We start from the raw sequence: 18,381 nt of genomic DNA, 5'->3' as shown, positions 1-18,381 counted from the left end.
TTTTACATTTTAGTTTTGTTCATATTTTCTGTTTCCTTTGTTTTGAAATGTAGAAGGTTTATATTTTGAGTTTTTTTTTTGAGTAGGCACTGAATGGCCGGTTCTGTGCCTGGGGCTGGAAATAGGAGCACGAAAAAGCCACTGTCTCTTCCTTCAAGGAGCTTATAGTTTAATCAGAGCCGTCAACTCATACACAGATCTTCTAAGGTGACCTGCTAATTTAGGGAGAGGCCTGTGTAGGGTATTATGGGAGCTCAGAGGAAACGGTCTTGTCTGTCTTTTTCTCTTTGGGACCCTGCAGTTGAATGTGGCAAAGTGCTTTGGGGCTACATCAGTTCCTCATCGTTATCAAGAACAGCAGGTCAGTTTTTGAAAAATGGCTTTGTATGTTAGCTTTCAGAGATTTTCAACTCACAGCATAGCCTGAAGGTGAAAAGGTGGATTGGATGTGTGAATAATTGGATACTAGTCTGGGAGTTCAGCATTCATAGATTTCAGCAGCAATGAACAACAGTCAAGGATTAGAGTTCACATACTTTGAAAGGAGAATTTTTCAGCAAAATTCAGAGAATTAAATGAAATGCTTCTTGCCAAGTTTGCCTAGGTTAGCATCAGTATAGTTCAATTCAATAAATACTTATATTAATATAAATTGGAAATACTAATCTGGCCAAACTTGGAAGTTGGAGCCCAGACCGAATAATTTTTTTTCTTCTCTTCCTCCTTCTGTTTTTCTTCCTCATGTCAATTTTTCTGAGAGATATAACTTTAAAATCTATTCTTACACCTTTCCCTTCCTAATTGTATCAATAATACGTGATAATTTTGGGCAATTTGGAAAATATTAAGTGTAAAGAAAATAATCACTAATAGTCTCACCATTCAGAAGTAACCATTCTTTGTTTACATTTTGATGTTTCCTTCTAGTTTCTTTTTCTTTCTCAGACTTGTAATTACATTGTACGTATCCTGCTTTTTAAAAAATTTAACATTATAAGCACTTTTCCATGTCATTAAATATTTCTTGAAAATATAAGATTTATTGGTTGTTATTAATTAATAACCTGAATTTATCATAATTTTATTTAATTATCTTCTAGAAAGATATTGTTTAATTAGGTGGTTCCAGTTCCTTTATGAGGAACTTTATGAGGATTATAAGAAGTATGCTATTGATTATTCTTATACGTAGATCCTTTGGTGAATCTTTGATTCTTTCCTTAGGATAGGTTCTTAGAAAGGAATTACTAGGTCACAGTATGTGCCTGCTTTTAAGGCTCTTGATATTTAGTGCTAAGTTGCCTTCCAGAAAGGGATCCTCTTGTCAGCAGTGAATGAGACTGCTAATGTCTCACAGAGAAAAATTATTCCATGGCTTCAGACCTATCCTCTAACCCTGACCAGCTATCTCTAAAATGTGTACCTTTGCTCCCAGAATGAATGGAGGAACCTGTCAGAGAATGTTGCGGCGGGGGGGCGTGTGGATGAAGGGAAGGAGGTCAGGGAAGGACTGATGGATGGATGCATGACTCAGTGTGAACCCATTGCTGCCCTAGAAGAACAACTTAGACCTGGTAGTGTCACCATGACATACAAAGCACAGCACTTATTTTTAGAGGCAGAACGTAGTCTTCTAGTTAGCAAGCTCAGACAAGTTCTAGTTTACTCTAGGTCAGAAACTTCTAAAACTGAGAGCAGAAATAGAAAGCCATATTCACATTGCTTCATCTTAAGAGTACCTTCAGTGAACTCTGTAAGAAAGATCAGGAATTAATATTTGGAAAGAGGAATGAGGGAAGAGAACTAAATCTCAGGTCTGTTGGGAGTGTGCCACGGCAACTAGAATGACACTGGGAATGTGGGGACAAAGCAGCTTATACTTCTAGGTTAGGAGGTACCTTTTCTCAAATTCCTCTATGTGCCAGGAGAAGGGTAGGTCCTGGGCTTTAGGGTATATTTCTAACTCTTACAACCTGCAGAACACCCTTATTTAATGTGCTTTGTCAACTCTTTTCCATATCACCTGCTTAATTTTTATGTTTTAGTTCAGCATTCACTTTGCCACCTCAGAGTTCATCCAAGTGATGAGCAACCCGTGATCCCATCCAGCTCCAGGATGAAGCCCGTAATCTGATTTTAGAAAACCTGATGATACCTGCCCAGAGAGGGGCAAATTCAGCTCCAAATTCTGCTCTGACAAACACCTTCTTCTAGCCGGTTGTAGAAAACAAAGGAAAATGGAATAATTGGATTTGTCTAGCAGGCTACTGTGAGTTCCAGTTGGGTTGGCCTCAGAATTAAGATGAGGAGAGAAGCTTTTTTTTTTTTTTTTTTTGCGGTACGTGGGCCTCTCACTGTTGTGGCCTCTCCCGTTGCGGAGCACAGGCTCCGGACGTGCAGGCTTAGCAGCCATGGCTCACGGGCCCAGCTGCTCTGCGGCATGTGGGATCTTCCCAGACCGGGGCACGAACCCGTGTCCCCGGCATCGGCAGGCGGACTCTCAACCACTGCGCCACCAGGGAAGCCCAGAGGGGAGAAGCTTTTAACAGCTGCATAATATTTTATAGTATAGATACACTACAGTTTACTTATTCAACCATTCCTCTATGGATGAAACTTCACTTTTTTTCGTATGACATGCAGTACTGCAATATAAATTCTCATATTTGTGTGCTAATGGAAATATATATTGTATGTGTATATATGCATATTTCATATATATGTACATATTAAAGAACTGGACCTTTATTTCTGTAAGATTGATATTTGCCAAAGTGGATTCACTCAAAGGCTGTTTATATTTTAAATTGTTTATATACTGACAGATTACTTCCTGAAATTGTGGGTGGGATAGGGCTTTTTGAACCCCCTGCTGTGTCTATTGTCAAATGGAGAAAAATATCTTTTGAAGATTGTGTTTTTCAAAGTGAATGGACTAAAAAAAGTCCTCTTTTGTGTTATTTTGTTGGTCTTGATGGCAATGGGAAAAAAAGTCTTGTTTAAAGTAATAAATTGCTGGGAATTCCCTGGTGGTCCAGTGGTTAGGGCTCCATGCTTTCACTGCTGGAGCCCAGGTTCAGTCCCTGGTTGGGGAACTAAGATCCTGTAAGCTATGTGGCAGCAGCCAAAAAAAAAAAAGTAATAAATTATTAATTCATTTTGCTATTAAGTAATGTATAAGACTACTCAAGGAATGACAAATCGCCTTTAGAAGTATCTTACTCAACAAAATTTGTTTAAAGGTGCAGCATTATAATGAATCAACTTAAGGGCATTCTAATTAGGTAGTTTCCAGAAATATTTAAACTTTTAATTTGCTAATTTAAAAATTTTAGTGTAAGGGCTTTTTCTTTCATAACATATGTTTTGGTTCCCTTGTGTGTAGTAAAGGACCTCAGAACATAGTGGCTTAAAACAACCACCATTTATTTGTTCAGAATTCTGTAATATTGTTCATGCTTGGCAGGGACAGCTCATCTGCTCCACATGGTGTTGTCTGGGCTCAGCTGGTGGTTCTACTGCGTGCGGTGTAGGCTGGGCTCACCCAGGAGGTTGCATTCAGGTGGGATCTTGACTGGGGCACCCTAGTGCTCCTCCACATGGCTTCTGTCTGTCCCTGTGTGTGGATACTCATCATTCAGTAGTCTAAGTCAAACTTCTTTGCTGCATGGTGAATGGTTTCCCAGAGAACGAAAGCAGAAGCTGCCAGACCTATTAAGAGCTAAACCTAGAACTGGCTTAGTATGACTTCTGCCACATTCTACTGTCAAAGTAAGTCCCCAGATCAGCCCGGGTTCAAGGGGAAGGGAAGTAGCCTCTGACTCTTGATGAGAGAAACGGCGGTCAGGGATGGTGTGTTGGCAGCATACCTGCATACCAACTACTACACGGTCAAAAGTAGTGCACGCTTATTGCCACGAGCCTAACAATACACGGGTATATAAAGAAAAATCCAGTCTCTCCCAAATATTAGTTATATTTAATATTCTTACCTCCCAAAGTAAACAATGATAGTAGTTTGGTATATATTCTTTCACACCTTTCCCTGTGTTCCTATAGGTATATGCAAACATATGTGGGCTTTTTATATGGGCTTTTTTTCTTTTACAAAAACAGAACATTAGCATACTATTACTTTTACTGTTATTACATACTGTTAGTCTGCAGTTTGCTTTCTTTGAAATCAACTTTACCGAGGTGTAATTTACATACAGTAAAATGCCCCCATTTTAAGTACACATTTCAATGAGGATTGATATAAACTCATGTAACCATCACTATAGTCAAAATATAGAACATTTTCATCACCTCAGGAAGTTCCTCTGTGCCCAGATCATCTCCCATTCCACACCCCAATCCTGCCCACCACTGATACGCTTTCTCTTATTATAGGTTAGATTTGTCTTTTCTAGAGCATCATATAAATGGAATCATAAAGTGTATACCCTTCATGTTTGAATTCTTTTGCTCAGCAAAAGTTTTTGAGATTCATCCATGTTGTGTATATTAATAGTTCACCACTTTTTATTGCTAAGTAGTAGTACTTTATATGACTATACCACAGTCGTTCATACATTTACCTGTTGATGGACATTCAGGTTGTTTCCAGTTGTGAACTATTATGAGTGTAGTTGCTGTGAATATTCTGGTACAAGTCTTAGTGTGAAGATCTATCTATCTATCTATATAGAGAGATATATAGAGATATGTAGATATATATATAGATAGATATGTTTCTCTTGGGTAAGTACCTAGGAGTGGAATTGTTGGGTCATATGGTAGGTGTATAAGAAACTACCAAACAGTTTGGTAGTTTCTTATACACCTTCCAAAATAGTTGTACCATTTTACATTATGACTAGCAAGGTATGAGAGTTCCAGTTGCTCCATATCCTTGCCAACACTTGGTATCAATATTATTTTTTTAGTTTTTAGCCATTTTAATGAATCCATAATGGCATCTCATTGCGGTTTTAATTTGTATTTCCCTGATGACTAATTGTGTTCAGCTCATGTTTTTTCAAGTGCTTATTTTCTATTCCTGTATCTCTTTTGTGAAGTAACTGTTAAGATCTTTTTCCATTTCTTCATTGGATTATTTCTCTTTATTTCTCCAAGTCTTTATTGAGTTGTAAGAATTTTTATATGGAGTAGATACAAGTCCTTTGTCACATATATGTATTGCAAATAGTTTCTACCAGTCTTTTCATTTTACTTATTTATTTAGGCTCCACCAGGTCTTAGTTGGGGCACATGGGCTCCTCACTGTGGCATGCGGGCTTCTTAGTTGCGGCATGTAAACTCTTAGTTGCAGCACCAACCAGTCTCCTCTTAATGGTGTCTTTTGAGAAGCAGACATTACTTTTTCTGGTTAAAATAATATTTACTTATAATATTAAGTAAATATGCAAAAACATAAAATTAGTTATATATTTTAGCTCATTTACAGCTTTAGAAACATATACATTTAAAATTTTAGGGACTTCCCTGGTGGTCCAGTGACTAAGACTCCATGCTCCCAATGCAGGGGGCTCGGATTAGATCCCTGGTCAGGGAACTAGATCCCACATGCCGCAAATAAAGATCCCGCATGCCGCAACTAAAGCTCCCACATGCTGCAACGAAGATCCCGCATGCCACAGCTAAGACCCGGCACAGCCAAATAAATAAATCAATAAATATTTAAAAAATAAAATTTTAAAATTAAAAATTTAATGCCAATTTTTTTGCCAATTTAATGCCAAAAAAATCAAATTGATGACATTATTTTGATATAATAGATTATGTGTTGCTAAAATGAGATGAAATCATTGCCCACAATGTGTGTATGGTTCTGATGTTAAGGTAGAGAATTTTTTTTAGATCAGCATGCCCAAGTTATTATATGTTGTATGATGAATCCTTACTCCCATATTTTTCCTCTGTATAAACTATTACAAAACCCTTGGGTTCTGAAGTCAGGCTGCCTGCATTCAAATCCCAAAGCTGCCATTTCCTGAATCTTGAATATGTGACCATATGCAAGTTACTTAATATCTCTGTCCCTGTTTCCTCATTTGTAAAATGATCATCATAATAAGACCTAGTTCATAGAGCTCTTGTGAGGCTTACAGGAGTTAATAAATGTAAAGTGCCAGGTATATAGTAAATACTCAATTAATGCTATTTATTACCTTTTATTACCTCAAACTCTATGCAGTTACTCTTCAAGGACCAAAGCCTCAGCTCTGTAGGGACACCAGACAGTTTTGGGTAGAATTTCAACTGCCTCAAGAAAACAGGAACTGAACTCAAACCAGCCTTCTTACGTAAAGCCAGGGACCGGGTTTGTACTATCTCCCCCACCCCCTCCTACCCCCAACACACGTAAGGATGAAAACTCCAGTTACCTCTGGGAAGATGAAAGAAGGCACACCCACCACCAAACTCTGGTCCTGGCAACTAGGACTTATTTCTGTTATTTCTCAAGGCTGAAAGACCCTGAAGTAAAACTGCTTCTCAGTTGGGTTACCTGCACCGTCAGTTTCTTCTTTCTACTGAATATATTTTAAACAAATAAACAAAACACCTTCTTAACCCCATACCCCCTTCAAACTATAGCCCTGTTTCTCTGGTCTCTTCCACAGTCAAACTCTTAGAAAAAGTTGTCTGAACTTGCTGGCTGCACTACCTCCTTTACCATTTTCTTCCCAAGTCACTCCGAGGGGACTTTTATCCCCAGCATTCCCTTATCAACCAAAATATTGAAAAAGCCAATGATCAATTCTTCATCCTCATACTACCTGACCACCCAGTAGCATTTGATATGTTTGACCATTGCCTCCTTCTTGAAACTCCTTCCTCTCCAGGCCTCCCATGGAATAGACTTGCCTGATGGCTCTTACCTCATGGCTTTTCTTCCTCAGTCTTCTTCGCTGGCTCCTTCCCCACTACCAGATCTCCAAAGTTTGGAGTCCCCTAAGGCTCTGTCCTTAGTCCTCTCTCTTTACACGGTGCTACTCATTACCTGGTCAATCTAACTAGAAGTTTATCAATTGTATTAACATTTTTTTCAAAGAACTAGCTTTAGTTTAATTAATTTTCTTTATTGTTTTTTGGTTTTCCATTTCATTGGTTTTCCCTCCCATCTTTAATATTTCTTGCTGTAGTTATCTATCGCTACATGACAAATTACCTCAAAACTTATCGGATTAAAACAACAAACATTTATCTCATAGTTTTTGTAATTCAGGAGTTCAGTTATGCCTTAACTGGGTGCCAGTTATGCCTTAACTGGGTGCCTCTGACTCAAGGATTTTCACAAGGCCGAAATCAAGGTGTTGGCTGGGCTGCAGTCTTATCTGAAGAATCAACTGAGAATAGAGCAGTTCTCAAACTCACTCACATAGTTGTCAGGATTCAGTTGTTTTCAGGCTGTTGGACTGAAGGCCTCAGTTCCTTGCTGACTGTTGACCACAGCTTCCTTCAGCACTTTGCCACATGGGCCACTCCACAGGGCAACCCAACATGGCAGCTAGCTTCCACCAGAGTGAGCAATCAAGAGAGCAGGAGAGGGCCAGCGAGATGAAAGTCTTCGTCATTTGTACCTAATCTCAGAATTGACATCCCATTACTTTTGCCACATTCTGTTTTTTGCAAGCAAGTCACTAGGTTCAGCCCTAATTCAACAGGAGGGAATTACATAAGGTATGAATATCAGGACATGGGGATTGTAGGATGCCATTTTAGGGGTTGCCTACAACAACTTCCTCCTATAAACTTTTGGTTTAACTTGTTTATTTTTCTAGTTTCTCAAGGTGAAAGCTTAGATCACTGATTTTGGACCTTTCCTCTTTGCTAAAGGAAGCATTAAAAACAATAAATTATCCTATAAGAATTACTTTAGTGGCATTCCATAAATTTTGATGTGTTTTCATTTCAAAATATTTTCTAACTTTACTTGTGATTTCTTTTTCTACCATGGATTACTTAGAAATGTGGTGTTTTTTGTTTAAACTTCAAATATTTTCCTATCTTTTCATTCATTATATTTTCCTTTACCTCATTGAACATAGTTATAATAGCTGCTTTAAAATCCATCTCTGATAATTGAAATGTCTGTATCATTCAGTTTTGGCCTCTTTTGAGTATCTTTCTCCTTGAGGATGGGTTATATTTTTGTTTTACAAGTAATTTTGGATTATGTCCTGGACATTATTAAATTATGTTGGGAAGGCTATAGATTCTGTTATGGTACTTCAAACTGTTAAATTTTTGTTTTAACAGGCAATTAAATTAGACTCAAACTTCAAACTTTGTCTTACCTGCAGTAGGCCATAGCTCAAATCTCACTTCAGGTCTTTCAGCCTTAGCTACAAGCTGCTTTGAGTCTAGTCTTCACATACTGAATTTCAGCACATTTCCTTGAGGTCCAAGAGAGACAATGGGAGACTATATTCACCCACCTGAATCCTTATCTTCTTCATAATCTCTGTCCTGCTTGTTTACTGCTGTGGGAGTAAATAAAGTTACAAGAGAAGAAGTCATCATTCTCATCCTTTTTCAAATTCCGGCCAGGTTTCTATGGCCTGGCTTAGCTCAAGAAGCCAAGATCATAAAGAGCCACATGTGCTCTGTTAAGGGATTTCAATTATGTTGACTTAATTTTGTTTTAATTTTTTAATAAATTTATTTATTTGTTTGTTTGTTTATTTATTTTCGCTGTGTTGGGTCTTCGTTGCTGCACACAGGTTTTCTCTAGTTGAGGCGAGTGGGGGTTACTCTTCGTTGTGGTGCTCGGGCTTCTCATTGAGGTGGCTTCTCTTGTTGCAGAGCATGGCCTCTAGGCACGTGTGCTTCAGTAGTTGTGGCACACAGGCTCAGTAGCTGTGGCTCGTGGGCCCTAGAGCGCAGGCTCAGTAGTTGTGGCACATGGGCTTAGTTGCTCTGTGGCATGTGGAATCCTCCCGGACCAGGGCTTGAACCTGTGTCCCCTGCATTGGCAGGCGGATTCTTAACCACTGCGCCACTAGGGAAGCCTTATGTTGACTTTAAATGGAAGTCACTGAGAGATTTTAAGGAGGGAAGAATTAATCATAATTACATTTTAGCAAAATCATTTTGGCTGCTCTGTGAAGGATGAGAGTGGGACAAGACTAGAAGCAGGTAGACTCATAGGATGTTGTTGGGCAATCTGGGAACGAGATGATGATGGATATTGAATGAGGATTTACATGTGAGAAAGAAGGCAAATGATGTCCCCAGATAGGAAAGAAAGCATGAGAACAAATGTGGGATGCCTGTGTTGCGAATGGAGGACTTGACCTGTCTCCCTATAGCAAGTTGTGTTGGGTGCCTTGGGTAGTCAGGCTAGATAGAGAAGGTGGGCAGACCACAGAGAGCCTTGAACACTGGGCAGAGTTAGGACTTGATGTGACGGGCGTTTGGGAATCACTATGGATTCTTAAGAAAGGAAGCCACGTGATGACAGATGTGTAGGTATGGTTGGCAGGGGCATGAAACATGAGTGAAGAAAGGAGAGGCTGGAGACAGAGAGATAGCTAGGAGGCTGTTTTGGCATTCCTAGGCATAAAGAGATGAAGACTTTGATTAGAGGGATGTCCATGAGGATGGTGAGAAAAAATAGACATTATAGACAATTCAGAAGAAGAAATGAGAGACTGTCACCTCTTAACATTTAGTGGAGATGGAGTTATAATCCACCTGGCAGTTCCACCAAGTGTAATCCACCCAGTTATTCTCATAGAAATGTTGAGAGGCTCAAATGAAATAATATACATAATATGAAATATTTGTGTCATTATAAATATAAATATTTGAGTGTCATTATAGAGATGTATTTACGACTATATTAATTCCTGTACTGGGGTTGCCAGGGACTAAAGTAGAGAGGTAGGACCACCTACAGTGGCAGCCATTAGGCAGGTAAATAGGAAATTGATGTATAGATTTAACCTTGGGACACATTTTACCTTTCTCTGTCAGAGGTATGCACCGTGACCCCCGGAGTCATAAATTCCTAAGTTTTGATCTTGACTCTAACACATTTAATAGTTATGAACAAGTTACATAGCCTCTCTGTTCCTTATCTGTAAAATGGGGATAATTATGGTAGCTTCCTGATAGGGTGGTTATGAAATTTAAAAGATAATATATGTAAAGTGTTCAGAACCAGCATCTTTCATGGTAAGGGGTGAATAAATGTTGGTTGCTATTATTTTCTTGTTGTCTTTTTTTTTTTTTTTTTGGCGGTACGCGGGCCTCTCACTGTTGTGGCCTCTCCTGTTGCGGAGCGCAGGCTCCGAATGCGCAGGCTCAGTGGCCATGGCTCACGGGTCCAGCCGCTTTGCAGCACATGGGATCCTCCCGGACCAGGACACGAACCCGTGTCCCCTGCATTGGCAGGCAGACTCTCAACCACTGCGCCACCAGGGAAGCCCACCACATCTTCTTTATCCATTCCTCTGTTAATGGACATTTAGGTTGTTTCCATATCTTGGCTGTTGTAAATAGTGCTGCTGTGAGCATCGGGGTGCATGTATCTCTCTTTTTTTTTAATATTTATTTATTTGGTTGCACTGGGTCTTAGTTGAGGCAGGCGGGCTTCTTCGTTGCAGCTTGCTGGCTCCTTAGTTGCGGCACATGGGCTTCTTAGTTGTGGCATGCAGACTCTTAGTTGCAGCATGCATGTGGGATCTAGTTCTCTGACCAGGGATCTATCCTGGGCCCCCTGCATTGGGAGCGCGGAGTCTTAACCACTGCGCCACCAGGGAAGTCCTGCGTTTTTCTTTTTGAGTTATGGTTTTCTCTGGATATATGCCCAGAAGTGGGATTGCAGGATCATACTGTAGTCCTATTTTTAGTTTTTTAAGGAACCTCCATACTGTTCTCCACAGTGGCTGCACCAATTTACATTCCATGGGGCTTTTATGTTAAGGAATTACAGGGGTTGACAAACCACTGCCCTTGGGCCAAATCCGACCTGCTGCCAGTTTTTGTATAGCCCGTGAGCTACAAATGTTTTTCACATTAAAATGGTTGGTGGAAGGGGGAAGCAAAAGAAGAATAATTTTTTGTGATGTGAAATGCAAATTTTAGTGTCCATGTAAAGTTTTATTGAAACAGTCATGCTTATTTATGTATTGTCTACGGCTATTTTTGCACTACAGTGGCAAAATTGAGTAGTTACAATGACAAACAGAAATTGGCCCTCGAAGCCAAAAGTATTTATTTACTGTCTGGCTTTTTACAGAAAAAGTCTGCTGGCCCTATTCTAAGGTAACCATTATTCAAGTGCATGTATATGTATTTCTTTGGCAGACCTTCATTGCTTGCTTTTTCAACAAAGTTTCTTTGGAAGTAACTAATCTTTCCAAATCATTCTTAAGTTTTTCTTCCCATCAAATCAAGCTTTGTATCCTACTTTAAACTCGGTATCCTACTTTAAACTTTTACCCTTTATAATTAAACCTCTTTAAGTAGATTTGAGTAGATATTGCATTTCTTTTCTGAAATCACCAGCTGCAGTCATTAGCTCAGGAGATAGAAGATGCCATTGGCAAAGAGTCCATTCTTTAAAGATGACACAATTACAGTTGGCCCTACTTATCTGCAAACCTGCAGATACGGAGGGCCAGCTAAGTAACTTGAACATCCCTGGATTTTTATATCCTTGGGGAGTCCTGGAACCAATCCCCCACAGATATTGAAGGACAACTGTATACTTGAATGTTTCAGTGTTTAATTCTGCTGTTATTTTTATTTTTTATTTTTTTGCGGTACACGGGCCTCTCACAGTTGTGGCCTCTCCCGTCGCGGAGCACAGGCTCCGGACGCGCAGGCTCAGCAGCCATGGCTCACGGGCCTAGCCGCTCCGCGGCATGTGGGATCTTCCCGGACCGGGGCACGAACCCGTGTCCCCTGCATTGGCAGGCGGACTCTCAACCACTGCGCCACCAGGGAAGCCCTCTGCTGTTATTTTTATTTTCAGTGTCTTCATACTTTTGTCTTCTCATCTCACACCCCTAATTCCAATTTAGAGTAAATTAAAGCATTATAATTTGGATCCTTTATTGTGTCTGTGAAAGGACACAGGACAGTGAAACATCTGATTTTCTCTTTTATTTACAAGTTTTAAAATAGATTCTTGGATTTGTAATAGATTCTTGCATTCACTTTGACTTATGGGCTTGCAAGAGAGTAAACCAACTAATTAGAATATAATGTTCCCTTTAAAAGAAGTTGTAACTTCATTTTCTTTTTGCTGGGCCTGATGTGGTAAAGTCTGATTTCATAGCAGTTGAAGAATCTTCTGTTAATAATTTAAACATAAAGTTATATTCTCAGGCCACAGGCTTCCTGATTTATGTTTGTCAATATTATGAGGCTAACTAACTCTTGGGCATGCTTTAACGAGTTTGAACATTTATGTAGTGAATTAAATAAGTCACTGGAATGGTTTTACTACTTTCATCATTACAGAATTGTAAAGAGAGTCTCCTTCATTTAAAATATCTAGTTTTTATCTTCTTTCATCTTTTAAAATAACTTGCCATAAACCTGGAACTTTTCCTTTCTTGTGATCACATTTTTGGGCTTTATTTTGTTAATTCCACCCTTCAGGAAAATTCCACCATGTTTCTGAAGTCTGTTACTGTCTCAAGCACACTTTTCAGGAGAACTAATCTCTTTTTCGTGTCAGTAACACACTAGGGTAGAGTCATTTGTTGTAGATTTTCCTTGTAGGGTAACTTTGTATAAACTGAAAGTTTATATGCTGTTTAAACCAGTCTTGGCGTTCAATGAGCTGTTGAGATGGAATGAGTAAGCTAGTTAATACATAACTATAGAAGTCCTGGCATCCTGTTTCAAACTGTCTTTGTCTCTACGTTACTTTAGTTCACTGAGTTGCCGAAAATCCAGTGGTACAAAGCATTTCCTGTACACTGTTTTACTTTGTCCAAAAGATATTTATCTGTGGTTCTTATTTGCACATCGCTCTTATTTGAAGACATGGAAAGAAAACATCCTTTTGCGAGTCAAAGTGTAAAGTAGGGTCTTCTCCCTCTCCTTTCAGTGCCCCTCGCTTACCTTTTTTTTCTTCTCCCCTCCCACTTAAAACTTTCTTCGACTAGAAACTCATCAAATTTCAGAAATTATTTCATATCTTTCTTGTTCCTTCCAAGCTTGTAAAAAGGAGGTAACAGGTATATTAATATTTACTAAGGTGTGGATGACAGCCTCCTATTATGCTGCCCTTCTTGGGGTGGTTTTGCATTTTGAATAAGGAGGCTATTTAGTCTAAAGAAATAAAGTTCTAATGATTAAATAGACTATGAAGCAATACAGATTGCTAATAGAAGAAATATTTGGAGGCAAGAAGGTCTGTGTGTCTCTTTAAAGCATACCTGGTAAGTCACTTGCACCAACAATAGTCCTACTAACAAGTTTGTTTTTCTTTAATAACTTGTCCCACAGAGATCTGAGATCTTCCCTTGGTTACATCTAAGCCTTTCAAAGTTTGTCTACCTGCAACTTGCATCCAAATCATCAATGCCTATGTGGTCTGTGTGATGAGATACAATGAAATTAGAACCAGAAAAGGGAGGGCTAAGAGGCCCTGAAATCTTTGCTAACCTACTTCTAGCTCAGAGTCACCTCTTGGTTACATTACCTTAAAAAGGATAACAGTATGAACGGAACACCAAAAGCAGCAGATCAACAATTAGCCTGAGGGAGTAAAGTGGGTCCTGACATGTAGACACCAGCAGGGGGGACTCTATCCAGGGACTACTCAGCATTCTTGCCCAGTGACTGCTGCGACCTGCCTCCCTGGCAAGCCCCATCAAGAGCAGATGACTGGCTTCAGCCCTCTAATGCCCTAACGTACATCAAGTATATGGCTTTAGCAGCTTTCACAAGGCCATTTATCAGTCATCTCCTCCTGTTAGGAAATCAGAAGTGTTACCACTTTGAAGATGGTAAAGAAGAGGGGAAATTTTTTTGTTCTCCTCTTCAGGATAGAATTAATAGGATTCCAGCCCTTCAAAAAGACAATTAAGTGACAATTTTGGTGTTTGTTCATGGACCAGAGGAACTTATTCCCATTATGCCCTGTTGCTTATGCCCTCTTGTAAGATATAAATCCCTGGCTTCTCTTCCATTCGTATCTTATGAGGTTAAACAGAGAAGGAATGAAAATTGTAAGGACTGTGAAATGTCAGAGGTGTGGGAGAATCAGCTGGCCACATTGATGTCCACTGTTTTAGAACAGAAGTTCCTGCTAATCTTCATGGAGTGCCAAGTAAATGTCGTGATGGCAGTAGAAAGAGCCCTCTGCTTGGGAGACAAGAGAATGTATCTGTCTTTCAGTAGCTGTGTGACCTGGGATCAGCCTGTTAAAAATTTCTCTCTCCTGATTTGTAATACAGAGTTAAGAATATTTTTTTCCACCAAACTCAAATTCTTATGTGGTAATAGGTGCACAAGTGCTTTGCAGATAAAGAGGCTTACAAATGGACACAATGTTTTTTTATTCCACTGTACTGTAGCTGCATATTCTATCTTAACTAAAATCTCTCCTCTGTTCATAAAGGGCTATGTGGAGAAGGGAAACTAAAATCAGAAAAGAGATGATTTCCCCAGAGCTGCAGGGGAAATTCAAGGCTGAAAAGTAATTGTTGTTAATCAGAATTTACCTATGAATTTTTTAAATTGATGAATTTCATAAAAAATTAATTGCATTTAAATTATTTAATTCTCTAAATGGCTTTTGGAAAGGAAATCCTGCCTGTCAGGATCTGCCATGTCAATCTAATTTCCTTCTGACCTTGACAGAAATTATTGTCTCTGTTGACTCTGGTCCAGTCGCGGCAATAAGTTGTATTCATGAAATGTTACAAAAAACAAGTAATTCTTCTACTGTATTCCTTTCAGTAGTGAAATAGAGTTCCAGGCCCTAAAATGCAGGAAAAATTACTAGATATTATTGAGGACATAAAAGGGTCCATGCAGAGAGTCAGATCTATATTTTGTCTCCTGTTTCCTTATTGACCAGGTCAGCAGGAATATTTCTGTGAGGGCATGTGGCTCTCCACCACGTTACTCATCCCCAGGGATCTATTTACTTTAGTTCCCAAATAAAAGGAAGGAGAAATAGTTTCTCTGGATTCCTTTTTCCAGTAATGGCTTTAGTGAGTGAAGTGTGTATTGTGACATTTGACCTTTTTATACCTTTACTCTCTTTTTTCTCCCCAAAATATCTAATATCAAATCTGAAAGTACAAAAAGTGCTGTCTTGGAAAAGGAAGAGCCTACTTGAACTGGTTAGATTACAGAGGCAATTCAAACAATGTAAATGAGATCCAGGAGCCTGGAAAGATAAGATTAAGATTCAAAGATAGGCAGACAAAGACTCCAGGTCTCCACCTCCACTTGAGTCTGGTCCTTAAGAGGAAATGAAATAAAGAGCAGAAGAGATTGGGATGGACATAATAAAAAGGCTGGAGCACAAAAGTTTTAAAATACTGGTAGGAGGTCTTAACTATCCCTGGGTTAATGTTTGTCAGATGTGGTTTGGCATACCCAGAGATGGAATATTGGGCCAAATGGCTGTAACTGTATGTAAGAACCTTTGAGTCTATATCTTCAATATTTTTCTTGCCTCTTTTAAGAGACTTTTATATTATACTAATATTTTTTAAAGCTGATGCAATGAAAATTAATTTAGAAGGTTTAGAAAATGTTACCCATTAAACTGCCAGCTCTGAAGTAGTAAAGACTGAAATTGTGTTGGCACCATCTTTTACTGACAAATAAGGAAGCAAAGAGCTGGCAGAAGCAATGCCATTCACAAAGCAATGGGAAAGCTCTGGGTTCTGCTTGACTGGTGGTCAAGGGCAGGACCTGGTTCCTGTAGTGGGCATATCATGAAAGAATCCAGATCTCCTACTTCATGTTTGAAGGGAGCAACCATTGTGAATTGTCTGTGAGATCTGCCCCCAAGCTTTGGTCTCTGAGCTACTGGAAGGCAGAGGTGCGTTTCATATCAGATTCTGCTTACATACATATACCTCTTCTCTTCTAATATGTGAAGATTTTTATATGTTATTTATTTTTCCAGCTTCAACGTGGACTAGATTATGTAGCCCTCCTTTAACCCCTCCCGGCCCAAAACTTACTTTTTTAAAAAATAGCTTTATTGAGATATACTTCATATACTATACAATTTACCAATTTACAGTGTGCAATTCAAAAATTTATTGTATGTTCACAAGGTTGTACAACCATCACCACAATCAATTTTGAAACATTTTCGCCACCCCAAAATAAGCCCTGTACCCATTACCAGTCAGGCAATCAGTAATCTTTCTGTCTCTAAGGATTTTCTTATTGTGGATATTTCCTACAAACAAAATCATACATTTTTCTTTTTACTGGCTTCTTTAACTTACATGTTTTCAAAGTTCATCTATGTTGCAGCATGTACCTTATTCCTTTTTATTGCCAGGTAACATTCCATTGTATGGATATAACACATTTTAAAATCCATCCATCAGTTGGTGGACATTTGAGTTCTTTTCACTTTTTGACTATTATGAATAATGCTGCTTTGAACATTTCATGTTCAAGTTTTTATGTGGGAATGTGTTTTAAATTCTCTTGAGTATATACGAAGGAGTGGAATTGCTGGGTCATATGGTAACTCTGACTTTTTGAGAAACTGCCAAACTGTTTTCCAAAATGGCTGACCGTTTTACATTTCGGCCAGCAGTGTATTAGTGTTTCAGTTTCTTCTCCTCACCAGCACTTGTTCTTGTCTTTTTGATTATAGCCATCCTAATGGGTATGAAGTGGTATCTTGTGGTTTTGATTTGCATTTCCATAATGATTAATGGTTATTGAGCATCTTCTTATGTGCCATTTGTATATTTTCTTTGGAAAATATACAGTTCAGATCCTTTGCCCATTTTGAATTTGACCTATTTGTCTTTTTTAATTGTGTTGTAAGAGTTCTTTATAGATTCTGAAGATAAGCCCTTTATCAAATACATATTTGCAAATATATTCTCCCATCATTCTATAGGTTGTCTTTTTACTTTCTTGGTGACATTTGACACACAAAAGTTTTTAATATTGGTGAAGTCCAACATACCTATTTTTTCTTTTGCCACTTGTGCTTTTGGTGTTGTATGTGAAATGCCTTTTTGTTTTTTTTGGCTGTGTTGGGTCTCGTTGTAGCGTGTGGGATCTTCGTTGCAGCATGCAGGATCTTTTGTTGCAGCATGCGGGCTTCTCTCTAGTTGTGGTGCATGGGCTCCAGAGTGTGTGGGCTCTGTAGTTGCGGCGCACTGGCTCCAGAGTGTGTGAGCTCTGTAGTTTGCGGCACACAGGCTCTCTAGTTGAGGCATGGGGGCTTAGTAGTTGTGGTGCGCAGGCTTAGTTGCCCCGCGGTATGTGGAATCTTAGTTCTCCAACCAGGGATCGAACCCACGTCCCCTGCATTGGAAGGCAGATTGTCAACCACTGGACCACCAGTGAAGTCCCTGAAATGCCTTTGCCTAACCTAAGTCACAAAGATTTACTCCTATGTTTTCTTCTAAGAGTTTTAGAATTTTAGCTCTTACACTTAGATCTATGATCATTTGAAGTTACTTTTGTATATGGTGTAAAATAGGGGTTCAGCTCTTTTACATGTGGATGTCCAGTTGTCCTAGCACCATTTGTTGAAAAACTATTATCTTCCTGATTGCATTATCTTGGCATTCTTGTTGAAAATCCATTGACCATAAAAATGAGAGTTTATTTCTAGACTCTCAATTTATTCCATTGATCTGCAGGTGTGTCTTTAGGCTAGTACCAGATTGTCTCGATTTTTGTAGCTTTGTAGTAAGTTTTTAAATTAGGAAATGGGAGTCCTCCAGCTTTGTTCTTCTTTTTCAAGATTGTTTGGTTATTCTGTATCCCTTACATTCCCATGTGAATTTTAGGATCAGCTTGCTAACTTCTGGGGGGAAAAGAAAGGCAGCTGAGGTTTTGATAGAGATTACTTTGAATCTATAGATCAATTTTGAAAGCATTGCCAATCCATGAATGTGGGATGTCTTTCCATTTATTTAGTTTTTCTTTAATTTCTTTTAACAATGTTTTGTAGTTTTCAGAGTACAAGTGTTCCACTTCTTTTGTTAAATTTATTCTTAAGCATTTATTCTTTTTGATTGATTCAGTTATAAATTGAATTGTTTTCTTAATTTCATTTTCAGAGTATTAATTGCTAGTCTCAGTACCTACTTTTGACACCTGGTAGCAAGAGCTAAAAAGTAGGTTGGGAGGCGTCAGTAGCTTCAAGTGGAGTAAATTACTTTCATGCCTGCATTGAGAGTG

General features: G+C 38.9%; 1 protein-coding gene across 7 annotated transcripts in view; it reads left to right on the top strand.

Annotated features, from left to right (window-relative positions):
• Positions 1-18,381, top strand: part of HAS3 (hyaluronan synthase 3) — a 202,548-nt gene that overhangs the window by 106,859 nt on the left and 77,308 nt on the right. The window contains exons 1-2 of one of the 7 annotated variants that reach the window (XM_027119462.1): positions 15,079-15,083; positions 18,319-18,321. The exons of the other annotated variants lie outside the window; for them this stretch is intronic. The gene's annotated coding sequence lies outside the window, so the exon portion shown is untranslated. Of the gene's footprint in view, positions 1-15,078; positions 15,084-18,318; positions 18,322-18,381 lie in introns of those variants that run through there. 7 annotated transcript variants of the gene reach the window in all.

Source organism: Aethalodelphis obliquidens, unplaced genomic scaffold, assembly GCF_003676395.1.
Source record: "Aethalodelphis obliquidens isolate GAN/ISIS:26980383/991018 unplaced genomic scaffold, ASM367639v1 scaffold20, whole genome shotgun sequence".
NCBI classification, from domain to species: Eukaryota; Metazoa; Chordata; class Mammalia; order Artiodactyla; family Delphinidae; genus Aethalodelphis; species Aethalodelphis obliquidens.
Note: the sequence above shows the minus strand (reverse complement) of the source record. Positions and strands in the feature narration are given on the sequence as shown.